Below are 13,615 nucleotides of genomic sequence, written 5' to 3' on the forward strand. Positions count from 1 at the left end.
AGGCCCTATGTAAGCCCACTGCAGGCAGCAAGCGCCCTCTTTAACCTGGCCTTCTTCACCTTGGCTTCCTAGCCTGGGTGGCCAAGCCAAGATGGGTAGCCAAAAGAGGTAAGGGTTTTGGTAGTGAACACTTGGGTCTTCTGACCAGGTGTTCACTCGGGAACCAACAAGTCAGGGCATCAGTTAGGGCATTATGTGAGTAGGTATAATAAAGGCTTTTAAGATTACACGTGGTTGTTCTTGAGTGCGCTACTGGTTATTAAACTATAGATTCAAGAGATTGTGGCCAGAGACCTTAGAAGGCCTCAGAGGAGGCGAGCCGGGTAGAGTTCACACTACAGAGGACAGTGGTCAAAGGTACTCTGGTGGGTATAGGACAGACTAGTAATTGTAACTGCCAGGAGAGCACGTTACACTTTTCCACTTGCTATCTGGACCAGTCCTCCCCTCTTTAGCCATCCCAAGGTCTTACCAATATTATTGGCTTCTGTACAACTACAGTTCAAAAATCTGAACTCAAGTAATCCAAGTGATAAAGGAGACTCAGCCTCCTCATTTTCAAAGATTACAAGTATTCATTTTTACACTTCATTTTTTAAGGTTGATCATGAAAACATAATATGTTTTTTAACAAAATCAAAACAGAATTAATGTTGCTTAGAGATTACTTATTTATTGGATGAGACAGTCAAGATTCAAAGAAATCTCTCAGTAGGCTAGATTGTTGGACTTAATACAATAAGATGAAATTTAAAAGGATAAATATAAAATTGAACACATGGATTAAAATAATTTTATTTCATGCATACATTGAGGAAACTATGGTTAGAAAATAGCCTGAAAATCAGTCTAAAAAATTCATCTGAAAAAAATTAGTAACCATAGAAAATTCAAACTACCTGGTACTGACTCCATTATCCCATTTGTAAAATAAGGCTGTTGAACCCATAACTTCTGAATTTCCTTTCAGCTCTAGATATATGATACTTTGAATCTTTTGCTATCAGTAAGTCAGTGATAGACAGCCAAAAGTATTAATGTAATCTTAGGCATCAAGACACACACAGTATCCAGGAATAAATAAGGAAACAATAGTTTTATGATTCTCTGTATTGGACCTCACCTGGAGTACTGAGTTCAGTTTTATATGTCACAACTGAAGAATAATATTGATAAGTTGGAAAGTATCCAGGAAAAGACAATTATTATGATGAAGGCTCTGATAAGAGGTTCCATTTAAGGAGCCGAAGATATATAACTAACTCAGAAGATAGCAGATTTAAGAAAAATATAAAAAAAACTGTTTTTAAGTATTTGAAGGACTGTCATGTGGAAGAAGTATTAAGCCTCATAAGGAAGAAGTATAATTAATGAATAAGGATTGAAAAAGAGGCAAATTTAGGATAAATGTCAGTGGGAAAATCTTCTCTTTTAATTATAGCTATCCAAAAGTAAAATAGACTACTACACGAGGCAGTATTTTCTACCTTGCTGGCAGTCTTCAAGCAAAGGCCAAATGGCCACTTGTCAGGGATGCTGAAAAAGTGATTCTTGTTCAAGTTCAGTTTGTACTAGATGGCCTCTGGGGTCCCTTTCAACCTTAATATTCTATGACTTTGTAATAGGCCTTAACAAGTAATTGTTCCTAAGAGTTATATTGAGTAAGGGCTGGTATTTGCAATTAATTGGCTTTTGGGATCACTGGACTAGAATTATGCTTAATAATCATTCCTTATGTGTTCATTTCTCTAAGTGATATAAATAATATATCCACAAATTTGAGAAATTGAATTTGAAACTCAGGTTCTTCCTGAAAATAATTTGGATATTATGCATTTTTTGTAGTCAGTTCCTACTATTTTAAAAGAAATTTTATACTTTATAATGGTTAAATAAATTGGGATATGTGACTGTAACAGAATACTATTGTAACTATAAGAAATAAGGGGAAAGACAATTTCAAATACATATGAAGAAACATATATGAACTAATGCCAGGTGAAGTGAGCAGAATCAGAACACTATATATTACTGTTGTTGCTGTTCAGTCATATCTAACTCTTTGTGACCCCATTTGAGATTTTCTTGGCAAAGATACTGGAATGATTTGCCAATTCCTTTTCTAGCTCATTTTATATAAGAGGAAACTGAGACAAACAGGGTTAAATAACTTGCCTAAGATCACATAGTTAGTACCTGAAGTTGATTACAGGTTTGGAATTCAGTATACCATTTATCTGTCCGCTACTATTACTATTATAAAAATAAACAATATGAAAAAATTTTAAACTCTGAACTTTCATTAACTAAATGATCAATCATAATTCCATAGGATTGAAAAAGATTAACACTTAAAGAAATGAACAAATATACAAAATAAGAAATGCATTTTTGGATGTGGGAATATGTCTGTGTTTTTTGTGATACAAAGTTTTCCCTCCTTGCTTCCCTCCTGTTTTCCTTCTTTCCTTTTTTCTTTTCAATGATGAAAGGAAATAGAAGGGGAAAAAACCCAAATGCTTGATTATTGAAGAAATAAAACTTATTCTTAAAATTACAAATGCATTATTTGTCCTGACAATAACATTATGATATAACTATGTCCCTTCATGGCTACAGCTTCTAAGCTAAAATTCCCAGGGATTCTCCATCTATGGTGTTTATAGCATATGTTCTGAAGCATAAGAAATCACGATGATAGAATCTACTCTCTCTGGCTCATCTCTTCATAGTTGTGACTCAGCTATGTGGAAGGAAGGCAGAATTTTCTATTGCAATAAACTTTTCTCCACATTTTGCCCTAAATATGATGTTTATATTTTAATATTTCTATGTTTTCTAGTATCTTGATTTTTCTTCTATAAGGACAGTTAGTTACCTATTACTTGCTTATAAAGGAACTTCATGTTCTTAATAAGAAATAATGTAATTAGAAGTTATCATTTTATTATTTATTAAATTTATTAAGATATATACAACTAGGAAAATATGTTCTGGATAGAGTAGTGCATTTTAGTAACAATACTGGGAAATTTGTTGAAATTCTAGATATAAGTAAAACCCCAAACTACTAAAATTTCCTGTATTTAATCATTTTTAGCACTGATTTTTTAAGTACAAAAATTCTTTATCTTACATTTCACCCAAAAGAAAGCAAACATTATAACATTTGTTTTTACAAAGGAATATTTTTCCTTTTCAAAGCTTTAAGTTGCCTTTATATAGAAAAAAAATTATCCAGAATTCTTTAGGTAGATTTCTTTAAAATTCTGAGTTGAACACAGTTGAAACTATTGAACAATGAAAACAATTTTTTAAAAAAAAATTCAGGCAAACAACTAATTCAGATCTTATATCTGTGGATTTTTTTTTTTTACTTTTAGTAATTTCTTTGAATTGGATTTAGTATAGATATCATATTTTATAGAAAAAAATCACTAACAGAAATTTTCTTGGGCTTGTTTGTGTTTCAGATTTCTGAGTTGATTCTTAGTCATCCTCATCGTAACTGAATCTGTTCCCTTGTTTTTTCCCCCATCTTTTATAAAAGTAGAAGCCTGTCATCTCTCTCATCTTTAAAAAAAATATTTAGCCTTACTTTAAGGACAAATTCCCTTATGACTAGAATTGTTCAAAAGTAAAATGGGCTGCTTTGAGAGATGGTGAGTTCTCCATCATTGGCAGTCTTCAAACAAATGGATGACCATTTTTAAGGTATACAGAGAGCGTATATAATTCTTTGTCAGGGACAATTTAAATATTATGCTGAGTATCAAAAAGCAGTGTTTATGATGTCCATGATAAATGGATCAGCAAAAATAAACACAGGCATAAACTATCATAGATTTAATTCTCATTAGAGATTTCTGTCTTAAAGAAATATTCCAAATTGCTTTGTATGTAACTGATCCAATTTTGAGCAAAAACCTTAATTCCATAAAGAAAAAAATAAGTTATGCTCCTTTGATTTCCTACTTAATTCTATATTCATTGCTTATACTTTTCAATCTTTCATGATTGGGTTTGGAATTTACAATAAGTTCAGTTAAAATGTCACTTAATCGCTTTGGTGGTGATCTTGCTGCTGAGGTAGATTAATTAAATTAGAGTTCCATTATTTGATACTTAATTAAGCATTCATTGTTTATTTTCAGTAACCAATGAATTTCCAGATTTCTAGATTTCTTTAAAAATCCATATTTGAATTGCAATCATTTGTTCTTTTTTTTAAGATCTTTAACTGTTCTACAATTCTATCCATTTAAATACTTATTCAATTAACTGGATTTTATATTTCCATTGCAAAACTATAATGAGCTTACTGGGAGATAAACAACTCTTTAAATGTATTTTTAAAATTTAAATTTTATTTCAATAAATAAATTTAAACAAAATTTTAATTAAAAAAATAGATAAATGCATTTGATTTCTGAATTTTGAAGTATTATATGATGCTATTAAGTTACTAATATGGTAAATCTTACTGATTATATTTATTTCATATTTTGGAGCCATTTTAATTAATTAAGCTTTTAAAGAGTGACTGACCCTAACTGTATAAACTTTTAAACCTTACACACAGGCAATGCATATAAAGCTATAATACTGTGTAATACTTTTAATCTTTAAATTAGATGTCTTAAATAAATTCTCATAAAACTATTGAAATTACAATCAAAATTCCACCAATGACAGTTTTTAGTGGACTGAATCTGCACTATTTCAATGAATACAAGGTAAATTAATTTTAAAATAGTGAACAACAAAATTCAAATAAATAAACAGAAGGGATAAGTCACTCTAGTTCATGTGCATATTGGAACCATACATATATGGTCATATATATGTATGTATATATATATCAGTGTCCTTCAAATATCTGAATATTGCTTTATATGTCCATATGGTTTTGAACAAGTGGTGCAAGCATTCAGTATTTTCTGTGTGCCCACACTTGTATAGTTCAGCTGGAATGCCATCTGGTATCATACTCTTCTCATTTTCATCAATTTTATTGCTTTTTTAATCTAGAAAATAGTAGATTGGTCATCCAACATGTCTCCAGATGGCTACTAGATGATTCTATGGAGTAGACATTGGATGAGTCCTCTAAGGTTCATCCTGGGTGTCTTTTCTGTATTTATAAGTTAATCATTTGTCTGTGAAGAACCATAACTTCATCTTGGGGGTAATAGTAGAATACTAGGCTTTATGAAATGAAAGTATTTAGATAACTGATGAAAGGAATAAGAAAATGCATTCATATCTCTCTGAGAAACAGATGGCTACTCATGCAGTGTTAGCTATTGAAGGCTTTATCTATTTTTATATTTCTCCAGCAGCTCAAATGACATTTTAGTGGAAATTATATCCTCAGACAGAGACCATCACTATTCTTTGAAGGACAACAGGTGAAATAAAGATGCACATATGTGAGATTGAGTTTTTGAAAAACAATAGTATACAAAAAAACATGGTCTGCAAAGGGCAATGGTATGCAAAGATTAATGGAATGCAAAAATTATTAAAAGATTGTTATTAGATCCACATTAAATAATTGTTATGTATGTCAATGTTTGGCACTTAAAAAGGCGTTGTATTAGGCACTGAACAGTTTGTATGTTTCCATAAGAAGGTGAATTAATATAAGAATAATGAAAGAATTTGTGCTGTAAAGCCTTAAGACCCATTAAGAATGAAAAAGAAATGGATTCAAATTCTGCCTCTCATTCATTCAAGTTGTGTGAACACAGGTTATTTAACTTCTTGGTCCACCCAGCAATTTTTTAGCTAATATATAGCTAATAAAATAATCATCATCTATAATAAGGTTTACTATGTGCTAGGAATTGTGCTAAGGGCCTTATAGATATTATCTTCTTCATAACAACCCTGGGAAGCAGGAGGGTTTTTTTTAATATAGTTGAATTTTACAGTTGAAGATACTGAATAAACAAAGGTTGTGATTTCTTCAGGGTCACATAGCAACCATCTGAGGTTGGATTTGAACTCAGGACTACCATGCTCTAGGCCCAGCACTCTTACCTACTGCACCAGTGATTTAATATCACCCCAATTCACAGTCCAATCAACAAGCATTTTTAAACAGCTACCTTGCCAGAAAACTGCATTTTATGTTTTTATGATATTCTTTGTTCTTAAATACCACATGAGAAAATTATATTGAAAAACAAAAACAAGCAATTTTCTCTTTATCTAATTCCTTATTGTTTTAAACTAATTTGTTACTTCTATCTTTAAGTTTCCATATTCTGCTTTCTTTTTCTGAATAAGGTTCTGCCTTTGAAACATTCTTTCAGTTCCTTTTTTTTTACTTTCCTTTAATCAATATGCTTTAAGATATTAATGCTGTAGATAATAGATCACTTTTTAGTTTAGTTCTTCATGAATATTCTGTCAATGATGCACGTTACATAAATGAAAATTTTTCTTAAAGAGTTAAAAAAAATTAGTCAAAGAATAGTGGAAGTGGGAGTATGATTGTCAATTCTTCCTCATTAGTAAATGACCTTAATTTAAGTGTGCTTTTATCATTCAAAATGTTCCAGTTTTAACTGTTGCTTCTTTCTCAACACTATTGGACTCAATATAGGAAAGGGTTTGAATTCTTCCACTCTATTAGTTCTCTGAAGAAAGCTTTCTCCAGAATACAGTCAGAATATAGCCTTGACATTCACAGGTTTTAGCCTCCAGGTTTGATTATTGCAATGTCCTATTTTATGACCTTCCTAAGAACTTTTTTTATAGCTTTAACTTTTGCAGAATTGCTTTTCTAGAATATAGCTTCTTCAAAATGAATTCATACTATTTCTTTAGTCCCATGAGAAATGTGTTTGCTTTGCTTACTGGTTAGCTTTGAATCCATTTTGCAATAATTTGCTGATGTTTTAAAACTATGACACCCTAATTGGGCCCTGTGTATTTAGCAGAACTATAGTCTTTGAAGAAGAATTACAAATGTCAGAAATTATCAAAAAGCTGATGAGTTCATCTTTTAATATATTCATTCTAAAAATGCCAGTTTCAAAGAACAGATAGAAAAATGTGAAATAAATTAATTTATTTAGTTTTGAGATAAGTTCTTTTTACTTTATATTATGCTCACAACTAAAAGCAATGTGGAGGAGTAGACAGAAAGCAGGCCAGTAGTACAAGAAAGGGCCAGGCATAAATCCTACTTCTGGACAATCTTCAGTTTGTGACCTGGACAAGTCTCTTAAATTCTCTCTAAGGTGATAAGTGGCACAAAAGATACCAGCCTACATTTCTAGAGTTTCCTCATTGGGAAGATTCTTATGTAAAAAAAATGAAAATGAGAAAAATTATATACGGAGTGAACATGAACTACACGTATATATTTATATTTGTACATGAAATCTCTCCACACACATATCTATATTATTCAGACACACAAACATATATATTGTGCATATACACGTGCACACATAATATTGTATGAGGTGGATATGTAATATACATATATTGATATTTACAGAGAAATTACTATACACATACACATATTCAGATATACACCATTATGTATATTGTATGTATGTAAATGTGTATACATACACATATATCCATCTATATGTATTATAATCACTAATCCATCAAGACACTTTGAACAAAGTTCAGTACAATGAATTGAGAATAAAACTCCCTCTCAACATTATTTACTTAAAACATGTTAAATAAGTTTCTCCTCTCCCTACACTATAATAATGTGTTATTATATAGACATATCTTAGACTTATACTATCAAGTTAGGCATTTTTTTCCATTTGAGGTTTCATATAGAATTTCTTAAGCTCCTTTTTTAAAAATAGAGAGCATAACTTAGAAAAAGCCTTTTTGGTTTTAATTTGTGAAATGTAGTAAATAAGTGCAAGCATGGAAACATTCTTTTTTTGCCTTTATCTAAGCAAACTGATTTTTCTCCCTAAGGTATGTGTCAAAAAAATTTTCCAGATATCAAGTTTTTTTTCTTCCTTTCCAGAAACATGTTTTTAGATGGAAATAGCATGTCATCATACAGACAATATTTAATTCAGATTTTGTAAGTTTTGGATATGAGTCCCACTTTGGGCACTCACTTAGCTTCATGATCTTAGAAAAATTATTAACCTCTGAATCTCAGTTTCTTCATCTGCAAAAAAAGAAGATATTAACAATTTCTTCAAAGGGCTGATGACATGATATGATCAGAAGACATAATGAACATAATATACTTTGTAAATTTTATAATGCTATAATGATAACAGCATGTGAGCTATTACTCTAAAATGTTTTATATATATAAAGAAGTTCACTCACAGATATTAATGGTTATCACTCAATTATTCCACAGTTTCTAAGTTTTCCTTGGCAAATAATTGTTTTATACTTGAGGTATCCAGCACTAGTCAATATTTGTTGATGATGGCTGAGGAAGAATAAAGATAAAAATCAAATCATTATGGCCATACAACTCTAAAAATAGAAAATTGTTAAAAGTTGATTTTATCATGTATATGAACATAAGCAGATCCTCTAATAGCTCTCTTATTTAATAAACCTAAACAGAGCTTTTGAGAAAAATCTGAACAGAAATCCCTACTTTGAAGGAAATTTATTCCCATATAATTTTATATTTCTGTAGAAATATATTCCTCCTTTGGAAGGACTCTTTTGGGAAGCCTATGTACCCCTTTTCAGGGTAATGTTTTTAAATGAATAAAATAAGTATAATGGATTTCAAAGTTAACAAATTTTGTTGAAATAGTTATCAAAATATGTTTTTTTTCCAAAATAACTTCATGCTGCCAAGTTAATAAGTAACTCTACCATAGAATTTATTCCTATTACTAACTGAAAAACTTGCTTTAGAATGAACAAATGAAATGTTACTGATAAGCATACTAATCATTGAAACACAAAATCTATAGTGGTAGTGAACAGCAAGATTTTCTATGTGAGTTCCTAGGAAGGATTGGAAATTTCTGAAATACAAAAATGTTTCTTCCTTCACTCTTGTTACTGTCAGGCAATGGTTTTCTTACATGATATCATTCTTCATATGAAAAACAAATCTGATAAGAAAGAAATCTAGATGCTTCCTGATGATGCAGGAAGGAATTATTTGTCCTGTTTTCAGACACAGAAACCAAAGAATTTTGCCTGCACCTCGGTGCAAGATATTATAAGTTAGAAAAAGCAATACTGTTGAAGAGAATGATAATTCTTTTCACTTTACCATCATTTACATTTTGTTATCTTTTGAAAAAGAGAAAAATGGAAAGAAAATCTGTATAGAGTTTACACACACAAAGAGGATTGCAACATAGGGAAATATGTCAGTTTACTGTACCATATTTTGTTCTCTCAAAATATTACAGAATTGACACTGGGCATAATGGTGTTTGATGTTCAAAGAAAAATACAGTATGTCAACAGAACTATATGGATGATGTGGATGGCCTCCTACAAAGAGAATATGAACCTTTATACTGATAATATTCTCAAAAGCATAATTAAAAAAAAAAACTCAGAGGTGTGTGTTGTATTTGTGTGCATGTGTGTGTATTCATGTTTAAGTGAATTGTTGAAAACTAAAACTTCTGTCGTTATTAAGCAGTTTTTACAAAAATCTAAAGGTTCATTTCCTTCATTTTTTCTTGATCACCCATTTCATGGTTTAGTATGAATCTGTAGAGAAGTTATAATTAAAGTAATAAATTTAGAGGGGCAGTATCAACACTGTTTTAAACAAGCTTACAGACTTAGGTATTTTGTATGAACACACCTTTCCCACTTTTTAAAAGAGCAGAAGAGAATTTTATACTTTTTCTTATGCTATAAATATTACTTACATGTCTGGGCTATATATGGCTTCAGTCTATTCCATGATATATTCAGAGAAAGATGGTCAACTCCCTTAGAAAATCTGATTTGGAATAGATTTAGTTTCTTATTTTACTTCATGCTCCAGTGATCTGGAGTGTGTAAAATAAGTAGAAATTTTAAATCAAGGTCACAGAATCAAAGATTTAGATTTTAGATTCATTCTAGACCAACACTTTGTACAGATACTTAACTTGTAAATAGAACTTTTAAGTTTTGCACAGTGCTTTAAAAATATAATGTCATTTATTTCTCACATCCTTTCATTATCCTCAATTTACTAATGAGTCCATTGGGGTCAAGAAAGTTTATTTCCAGTGTCATTAAGCAAGGTAGTAAGGGTCTGTGGACATATTTGAAATTGGTTCTTCATGACTCCAAATTCAGGTGCTTTACACACTGTATCACTGAGTTCAAAGAAGCATAGCTTACCTAAGATCACCAGGTTGCAAGAATACATTTGAATGTCTAATTACAACTCCAGAATTTTTAAACTATTGCATTCTATATTCTATATTTGTGGAGCCAAGTGGGATCATGGTGGGTAGGAAGTGGAAGACCAACAGTCACAGTAGAATAGTAACTCTACTTTTATTTGTCAGAAATTCAATTCAATTCATCTATCAAGTATCTCCTGTGTTCTAGACACTGGATCCTAGAAACATAAATCAAAAAATAAGACACTGTCTTATGTTGTGTGAAAAACTACATTGAGATCACTTGAGATCTTATATACTATGGAATATACTATGTTACTTGAAGCTAATAAAGAAAATGGATTGGTTATACAAATACCATCACTTCAATTTGTGACTGGATCATGAATCAGAAGACTTTCAATATGACCTAAGGCAATATAGCAAATTAATATATAATTAACATATAGCAAATTAGTTTCCATGAGCTTCAGTGTCCTCATCTGTTTCCATGAGCTTCAGTGTCCTCATCTGCAAAAAGAAGGGGTCTAAACTGGATGGCTTCTGTTTCCCTTTCCTGTTCTTAATCTTTGGTCTTGTATAGAACAGTTGTTGGATTGAAGTCAGTTAGGAATAAAATAACTAGGACTGCTTCTACGGGATCTGGTAACATCCAGTTTAGAGGTAATTATTCCTACTCAACCAAGGTAATCGGGAAATTGGCCCACAGACCATATTTGCAGTCTTATGTAAAGAATAATGATTCAATATTCAGTAATGGTTAGGTACTTTCCGTGCTCAACCCTGAGGTCCTTATGCAAATATAATTGCTGTAGAAATGGAATGGAAGTTTTGTGTGCAAAATGACTGCAGGAGCAGGTCCTTAATCAGATTTACACAGAAAAGGGGGCAAAAAGCATCTCATCACATGCATGCCAAATGAATAGATGGGCTGGAATGTGAAAATCAGATATTTTTAATTTTAATACAAAGATTAGCTGTAATAATGATATGCCCTTTATTCTCTGTTTGGAAGATGATTTGTATTCAAAGAATAAAAGGCCTGAAGAGTTTATTGTTTATTTGTTTATCATTTTATTTGTGAAGGAAATTTATTATAAGGAGCTAAAAAGTATTAATCTTGATAACTTTAGCTTTAAAGTAGAAAGTAAGAAAGAGGAATTTCCAAATACAGCTCTTATTTGCAAATACAGATTTTTGTAAATAATGAGAAATCATAATTATTTACAAATATATGTTTTTGTAAATAATGAGAAATGAGGACCATTTATTGATGTTAAAAGGGTCTTTGGAAAAGAAAAATCATGACATTATGAAGTGAATTTGATCAAAATATAGGTATATGAAACAATCAGATAAAATATAACTTATCCTAACCTCTGTACATCAACTCAGACCCACACTTTATCAGCCCCATTAAGTTCAGATAATAAGAGTCTTAGAAGCATACCCAGAAGCTCAGGTCTATTTTAAGAGTAATTTTAGTATTTCAATCCCTTTAATATCATGTCGAATTAATATATTGAATGAAACCCAATGGATGCAGGGTTTAAACTTAAATTGTAACACTGAAACTCTCCTGAATTCTTATGACTTCCAGACTTGGCTTGGTTTGAGCTTGTGCTTGTGCCTAGGATGGCAGCAACATGATTTCCAAGCCAGGGAAGACAGATGCAGTTTGTTGACTGATTTTGTGTTCATTGCTTTGATACAGGAATATACCCAAATAATTAAGTCTCACTTGTATTTAAAGCACTTTTGCCTCTAAGCTTAAGACATCATCTATCCATGTACTCTCTGAAATATGGCCCAAAATATGAAGCAAATCTTTAAACTTCAAAACTCCATTTTTGCAAGATTTCCAAGTGACATCCACTACAAATTTTCTTTGTTTAACCTAGGCCAGAGATTGAAGTGCCCCTGAGTATAAATGACAGGAGAATAGGCTGGAAATCTTTTTTCAGTGAACAATACACTCTCATTTTACACAATAAAGCATGGAATGCCTCATTTTATATTGATGGTGGGCACTTTTGGAGTTCCTCATCCTCCAGTAGTTAAAACCTATCTCAAAGAAGTGGCCACTTGCAAAAAGCAGATTAATGAACATGAAATTCAGACAAGTATAGACCTTGATATGCATGATAGAGCTGCATCTCAATCTAGCTTTATTTGCTGATAAATAAAAATTCCCATTAAAAAAAAAAAAAACTTACATTTCAAGGTACTTTTTCTTTAAGTGTTTTTTTTTCATTAATATTAGCAGTTTTGGTAAAGAAAAAAATGTTTTCTATAATAATCTTAGTACAATCAAATATAAAGTAAGCATTATAGTGAAATTGATCCAAATATATATTCTCGACAACATTACCAATGAATCTCCCTCCAAATAAATAGCAAATGAATACAGAACTTGTAAATCTAAGTAAGTGCTATTTCAGGGAAATAAGGCAAAATACAGAAGGGGAATAGCGATGGAAATTTTTAAGAATCGAGTTGTTTCCACAAGCTTAAATCTCAGGCTACATCTGGCCCTTGTCATAGAATGCAAATTAATATTTGTTTTTACATCGGTGATAAAGGAAGACCTTTTCCTCCACCTGCTGCTCAATGCTTAAGTTACTGTTTCATAATAATAAAAAAGTAAAAATGAAATCTACATTTAAGTATGTCTCACTTCCACATTCCCATCACTAAAAGTAAAAAGGATTTTAAATGATCTAATTGATTTGTTGTTGTTGTTTTAGTTGTTAGTAAGATTAGAATTTGATCTATAAATTCTCTTTGTTTAGGGAAATATTATGTAAACTCAAGGTATTAAAAACCACACAATTATTCAATCCAATCCAAGCAATTCACCTAATGTTTATTAAATACCCACTGCATGTTGAGGCCTGTATATCAGGTCCTGCCTGAGAATAAGAAAGGTTAGTTACATTTTTGATCCTGGCCTACAAGCAAATAGTTTGCATTTTTATTTAGTTTGAATGCTTTAGTATTAAATTATATTTTTATTTGTTGATTGAAAATGAGTACCTCTCTAATAGCCTATAGGAAAACTAACAATAATTTTGATCAGTATAATTAAGAATCATTGCTAACATGATTAGAAAGGAAACATATTGCAATATTATTCATATCTTATGAGAGGTCTTCAAAAACATTTAATTAGATATTCCACTTAGCCCATCTATAAAGGATTTAGATATCCCATTTTATAGATCAAGAAACTGAGAAAGCTGAAGTGATAGCCTATGGCTAAAATATTTGGCTTTCTT

At 31.1% G+C, this 13,615-nt stretch overlaps 1 long non-coding RNA gene across 10 annotated transcripts in view; it reads right to left on the minus strand.

Annotated features, from left to right (window-relative positions):
* The window catches only part of LOC141539678 (uncharacterized), a 177,573-nt gene that overhangs the window by 137,537 nt on the left and 26,421 nt on the right, over positions 1-13,615 (minus strand). Inside the window, exon 4 of one of the 10 annotated variants that reach the window (XR_012481372.1) lies at positions 422-8,443. The exons of the other annotated variants lie outside the window; for them this stretch is intronic. This is a non-coding gene — a long non-coding RNA (uncharacterized LOC141539678). Of the gene's footprint in view, positions 1-421; positions 8,444-13,615 lie in introns of those variants that run through there. 10 annotated transcript variants of the gene reach the window in all.

The sequence above is a fragment of the Sminthopsis crassicaudata genome, chromosome 4 (genome assembly GCF_048593235.1).
Source record: "Sminthopsis crassicaudata isolate SCR6 chromosome 4, ASM4859323v1, whole genome shotgun sequence".
Classification (NCBI taxonomy): Eukaryota; Metazoa; Chordata; class Mammalia; order Dasyuromorphia; family Dasyuridae; genus Sminthopsis; species Sminthopsis crassicaudata.